Genomic DNA, 6,166 nt, shown 5'->3' with positions numbered 1-6,166 from the left:
CTACTGCAGAGCTCTTCTGACAATGGTATGGAATTTCCTAGAATGCAAAGCCATCTCCCCATACCCTATAGGTTTGCCTGATGCACTAGTATCAGTTTTCACACAGGTTTCATTTATACTGGTGCATAGGTATATATTTTAGCTACAACCCCCACCATGAGAGACCAATAGGTGCATCAACTCCCTAACATCCCTGCCTAGCCATTCTCCAGTTACTTCAGTGCACAAGTATATGTTTCTATGTCCAATATGTTTGCATGATGATCTCTCTTGAAATAATACATTCTGACTCTTCTGTTGTCTGTTTATCTCTCACTCAGCAATCTTACCTAAAACATATTGAAATCAATGAGATCTCCCACCAACTCTGGTTTTGGAGCTGGTCCTTTAAATGCATTAGCATCCAAATACAAGTACACTATTATGAACAGTCAATTACAGGGCTGAATTAATCATAATGCTAAGTACTCTGCAAAGCAGGTCCCCTGCCAAATGGGGTTCTTGTGATGCTCTAATTATCTGGGAGCTTTCCCAATATGAATAGTATACTCATCTTGATGCTTTCAGTGCAGTCTTTTAAAATTCCCTGTGGGTCACAACATGATGCCTATTATTTTATCACAAGAAAGGGTGCCAAGTATGGGGGAGGAGAAATGGAATATCAAGACCCTAGCTGGCACAAACAACTGCATACTTTGAACTGCAGCAGGCTCTGTGTCCCTGGTTATAGCAGTCTGCATCCTTTCTTCTGTGAATGTTGGCAATTTAGGAATCAGAGTTCAGGAATTTGGAATCCTAAATTATAGTGCAACTTTTCATCTAGTCAAGGCAGATTCCATTTTATAAGCAACAAGGCCTGTTTGTTTCCAGTGAAAAGCCAAGATGTTGCTCAACTATTCTGTACCTGGAAGGTGTCATTCAAAAAAAAACTACAGAGCTGATACATTCCAAATTAAATCCAGCAACCTTACATTTCAGAATCAAAGGTTTTCCCTCAGTAACGCAGTTCTTCTTGCAAGCCTAGTTCCAAACATATGGGATATTGTAAAAGCAGAGGATGTATAATCAGAGCAGCTGAGCCAATAGAACCAAAAGTGAAACACCTGGGCCTACATCAGATTACCTGGTATCAAAAATAACTTTATACATCTAGGACAAGATTACAGAAACTCAAGCTTGAAAGGCAATTCTACTCCTAGGAGTTCTAATCTGGTCCTTCAAAATTCTGCAAAAGACCACACCTATACTTGGACTCACTTCTTTTTCCTTAACCATAGATCATTTGGTGGTTTCTTAGGATGCATGCAGTTCTCCGCCCTGCTGCCCTCATTCTTTGAGGTTGAAATGCATTTCCTAAGGCTTAGCTTCTGGCAGTTTGTCCTTCAAGTTAAAATATACTGCTATATTAGGTATTTTTGTCCCTCCCCTTTTGCCTTCAGCCTCACCTGCTTGTAAAACCTCTGCTACCTTTGTACAATGCACTTGGCATTAACTCTCAAGGGATTCAGCCATCATCTCTTAGAACAACCTGCAGAAACTTAGAGGACAGAGTTGGTGGATGTATTTACACAGATGATTTCTGAAGGATTTTGTCCTATATTTATTTATTTATATTTATCCTTTATTTATTTAAAACATTTCTATGCTGCCCCCATTGCAACAAAGCCTCAGGATGGCTCACAACATCCAAAATAAACATAAAAATACAATCAATAATTTAAAAACTGGTACCATCTCGGCTATATATATTAAAATCTATAAATACAATAATAAATTAACAGTTAAAATAACTTTTAAATAAAAAGGTCTTCACCTGGCGCCGAAAAGCAAATAATGACGGCTCCAGGCGGACGTCTCTATATGCGCTGCAGTTTTACTTTGCTTTTCGGTAAATTACTGTTTCTCAAAGTAGCTCACATTAAGAAATGAGAGCGAAAAAGAGAGAGCCCCTAATTATAAACTAAAATGGTAAGAGGCACAAGGGAAGGAATGTAGAAGTTAAAGGAAGAGAAGGGGGATCAGTCTTTCAAGGCCTTGAGCTCTAAGCAGGCATTTAAATGCACTTCTGCTCAGACTGATCTGCCCTTGCTGGTATTTCTGCTTGAATAGCATTCAATGGCTCTTGTTGCTTAGGCCAATGGATGGAGCCAGAGTGATTTTCCCCGGAAGGAATGGGACTACAGAAGCTGGAGCCAAGTATTCTGACAGATATACAACAGCTTCCCCCAACCTTGTACCTTACAGACATGTTTGAATTGCAACACCCAGAATTCCCAGTCAACGGCTCTGTGGGATGGGAATTCTGGGAGTTGCTGTCCAAATGCCTCTGAAGTCCACCCGGTTGGGGAAGGCTGATATACAGGGAAGCAAACTGCCTGCAATGTCTTCCCTGGCCAAATGGGTGGGTCAGGTTGATCTCCGTCTTGTTTGATGTTAATTAATTAACTAATTACATTTCTGTACCATTCAGTAGACAGAGCTGATTGTTGTTCAGTAGACAACAATTATTCCTGAGAAGCAGGGCGTGTAGCATTTTAGTTGCTCTGGGTCTCCTGACTGATAGCAGAAGCCAGAGTCCTGTCTCCTTTCTGCTCTTCAGTCCCAAGACAACATATATGAACTGGGGGTGGGGGTGGGGCCATTTCCACTGTCATAGCAATGGAGGAAAAGTATATCCCAAATCACAGAATTTATGTGTTTTTCTCTCTAGACTCCTGTAGTTTACAGTAACTTTTCTCTGAATACATGGGCACATAAATGCACAAACACATGAGAAAAAAATGCATGTGCACTCAACTTCTTTGGTCGACCATGGTGAGGCCTGTTCTGAGTGGAACCTGTCCTGTTAAACTGCTGTATGGTCTTGGCCTCCATGCTGCAGCTCAGTTTCAGGGTCTTGGCAATCTTCTTATAGCCTAGGCTATCTTTATGTAGAGCAACAATTCTTTTTTTCAGATCCTCAGAGAGTTCTTTGCCATGAGGTGCCATGTTGAACCTCCAATGACCAATATGAGAGAGTGAGAGCAATAACACCAAATTTAATATACCTGCTCCCCATTCACACCTGAGACCTTGTAACACTAACGAGTCACATGACACCGGGGAGGGAAAATGGCTAATAATGCCCAATTTGGACAGTTTCACTTAGGGGTGTACTCACTTTTGTTGCCAGTGGTTTAGACATTAATGGCTGTGTGTTGAATTATTTTGAGGGGACAGCAAATTTACACTGTTATACAAGCTGTATACTTACTACTTTACATTGTAGCAAAGTGTCATTTCTTCAGTGTTGTCACATGAAAAGATATAATAAAATATTTACAAAATGTGAGCGGTGTACTCACTTCTGTGATATACTGTATATGATCCTCCCTCACACATACACACAGCATTACTTGAGATATAAAAGATAACCACAGAAAGCTGGAAAGGCAAGGGGAAAATATAATGGTGGTTCTAAAAAAGACACTGTAAAATGAAAAGAATGTGTGATGGCAGAAGATGAGAAAAAATAGTGTCTGCATCAGTTTGAAACAAGATTGTTAAGTATTATTGCTCTTGGAATAATATGTCTTCCAAATACCAAGTACATTTGCACATCAGAGGGAAGGGAATGGACTCTTCTTTGTAATTCTCCTGTTTTTTCCCACCATTTCTTCCTGCCTTTTCTTTCCATAGAGGGTGGTTCTAGATGAAGGGTTCCTAGCCTTACAGATCAAAAGCCACTGGGTTTGCTTCCAGATGAACCATTATTAGCACATCTTATTAAATTCATTGTGTATCTATTCAGCCTTTTCTCATTAGCAGATTTCATCTGGTAGGAAAAGGTTGGAAGCATCAGTGGAAAAACACAGGAGGATTACAAATTAATGATGATTTTGTCTGGACTCTTAATAAAACTCCTTAAATAAGGTTTTTATTGTGCAGTTGCCCTGCCTTATCTGGAAGCACCCCATGCAGCTATTCTGCATTTCCTCCTTAGTTATCTTGTTTACGAAAAGAAGAAACAGGAGACAGCATGAGGTACCCTTCTGTCTGCAACCTGAGTACAGAATGATACTGTCAGGGGTTGAGGTGGGTCCTTCATAGGCCAAAGGTCATCAGTTAGTGTGGTCATGCAAAGTGACTCAGAGCCACTGAAAAATGTGGCCATTTCCCCTTGGGCTGGCTGAGACTCTAACTGGCCAAGTCCCACTTGGAATGGAAAAGTGACATACAAGGGAATCCCCACTCTAATCTCCAGGCTGAAATCAGAAATAACAGCAGGGATGCAAACATTGGTGGATTCAGCTAGTGTCAACCTAGCTGTTTAACGTGTTGCGTTGATGGGGTCTTCTGAGCATTGGCAGTGGCACTTTATGTGGCACCTGTACATAGATGCTGGACACTTTGTGAAGCCAAGAACTTGCCCAGCACTGGGGGAACAGTTCCTCCCAGCATTCATTGAGACTCCTCCTCCCTCCTGGGACAGTGAAAAAGACAGGCCAAAATGGGCAGAGCAATGAAGATGTCAGTGAGTGTGGCAACATGAAGCAACTTGGCCAGTACTGGGAAGAGCAATCCCCACACTGCCTGCATCCCAGCTTTTCTCTCCAGCTGGAGATCAGAGTTACTAGTAGAGTTCCTTTGTGTGCAGTTTCTCATCCCAGCTGGAGGATAGAAGCATACAGGATAATCCCCACTGCTATCTCTGGTCAGAGATAACAACCTAGTTTCCTCAAGGGGCTTCCACAGACTGGGGAATGTGGTGTGCTGGTTTAGACTGGAGGTTCTGCATGCCTGGTCTGGAAGCTCTGGTAGAAGGAAAACATAGCTAGATTGCAAGTGAAAGATGATTCCTCACCTGTAAAGCTGTATCTGAGGTAGGGTCATTGCATGAAAAAAGTTTGAGTCTGTTAAGCACTTACTGAATCTGCCAAAGATTTATAGTGCTAGATATCATTTGGAAGCACCTTTGACAAAACGAACAAACATAACACAGAGCCCCCGTACGTTTCATAAAACTTGCAGTATTACTAAAAGCACATTAGATGGTGCTGTATGACAGTTCAATCCAGAGCACATTAACAAGAGTGTTACAAGCTCACTTCGTAGCTGTTAAGTGGAGGAGCTCCTCAGCACTGGATGTTACAAAGGTGCCAAGCCCTGATGGGTTACACCCAAGGGTAGTTTGGGAGTTGGCAGGGGTACTCTCACACCCAATGGCCTCCATTTTTGAAGCCTCGTGGAGAATGAGTGAGGTTCCAGAGGACTGGAGGGAGGCTTCAGTAGTCCCAGTCTTCAAAAAGGCAGGGGACATGGGGAATTACAGGCTAGTTAGCCTTAAGTCCATTCTGGGAAAGACAATGGAAAGGCTCATAATAGGGAGAGAACTAGTAACCCTAGATAGGGAAGGGAAGTTGGCAGCCACACAACACAGATTCTGCAAAAACAGGTCCTGCCAGATGACAAGGACAAGAACCTTGTAATTCTATGACAAGGTTTCAAGGTGGCTAGACAGAGGGGACATACATGGTGGATGTGGTTTACTTGGATTTCAGCAAGGCCTTTGACATCCTGGTTGAGAAATTTAGGAGTTTTGGGATAGACCAATGCACTGTCCAATGGATTAGGGCATGGTTGATAGACTGAGAGCAGAGGGTAACTATTAGTGGGGAATCATCAGGATGGTGGCCGGTGATGAGTGGGGTCCCCTAGGGCTCTGTCCTGGGATAGATCCTGTTAATCTTTTCATCAGTGACTTAGAAGAGAGGGTGACCAGCCTGCTGATCAAATTCACAAACAATACTAAAATGGGGGCAGTGGCCACAACTGAGAAGCAGGTACTCTGAATCCAGAAGGATTAAGACCAACTATGGAAGTGGGCAGGGGACAACAGGATGGCATTCAATGCAGATAAGTGCAAGGTCTTGCACTTGAAGCATAGGAATGGGTGTCATAAGTACAGGTTAGGGGACAAGTGGCTGGAGAGCAGCACTTGTGAAAGGGATCTCAGGGTGCTGGTTGACTGCAGGCTAAACATGAGTCAGCAGTGTGATGCAGTGGTCAAGAGGGCGAACACCACCCTTGGTTGCATAGCCAGAATCATGGCTTCAGGGTCAAGAGAGCTGTTACTGTTACTCTGTACTACACTTGTGCACTCACAACTGGAGTATTGTGTTCAGTT

The sequence above is a fragment of the Varanus komodoensis genome, unplaced genomic scaffold, assembly GCF_004798865.1.
Source record: "Varanus komodoensis strain SLA01 unplaced genomic scaffold, ASM479886v1 scaffold16, whole genome shotgun sequence".
Classification (NCBI taxonomy): domain Eukaryota; kingdom Metazoa; phylum Chordata; class Lepidosauria; order Squamata; family Varanidae; genus Varanus; species Varanus komodoensis.
Note: the sequence above shows the minus strand (reverse complement) of the source record.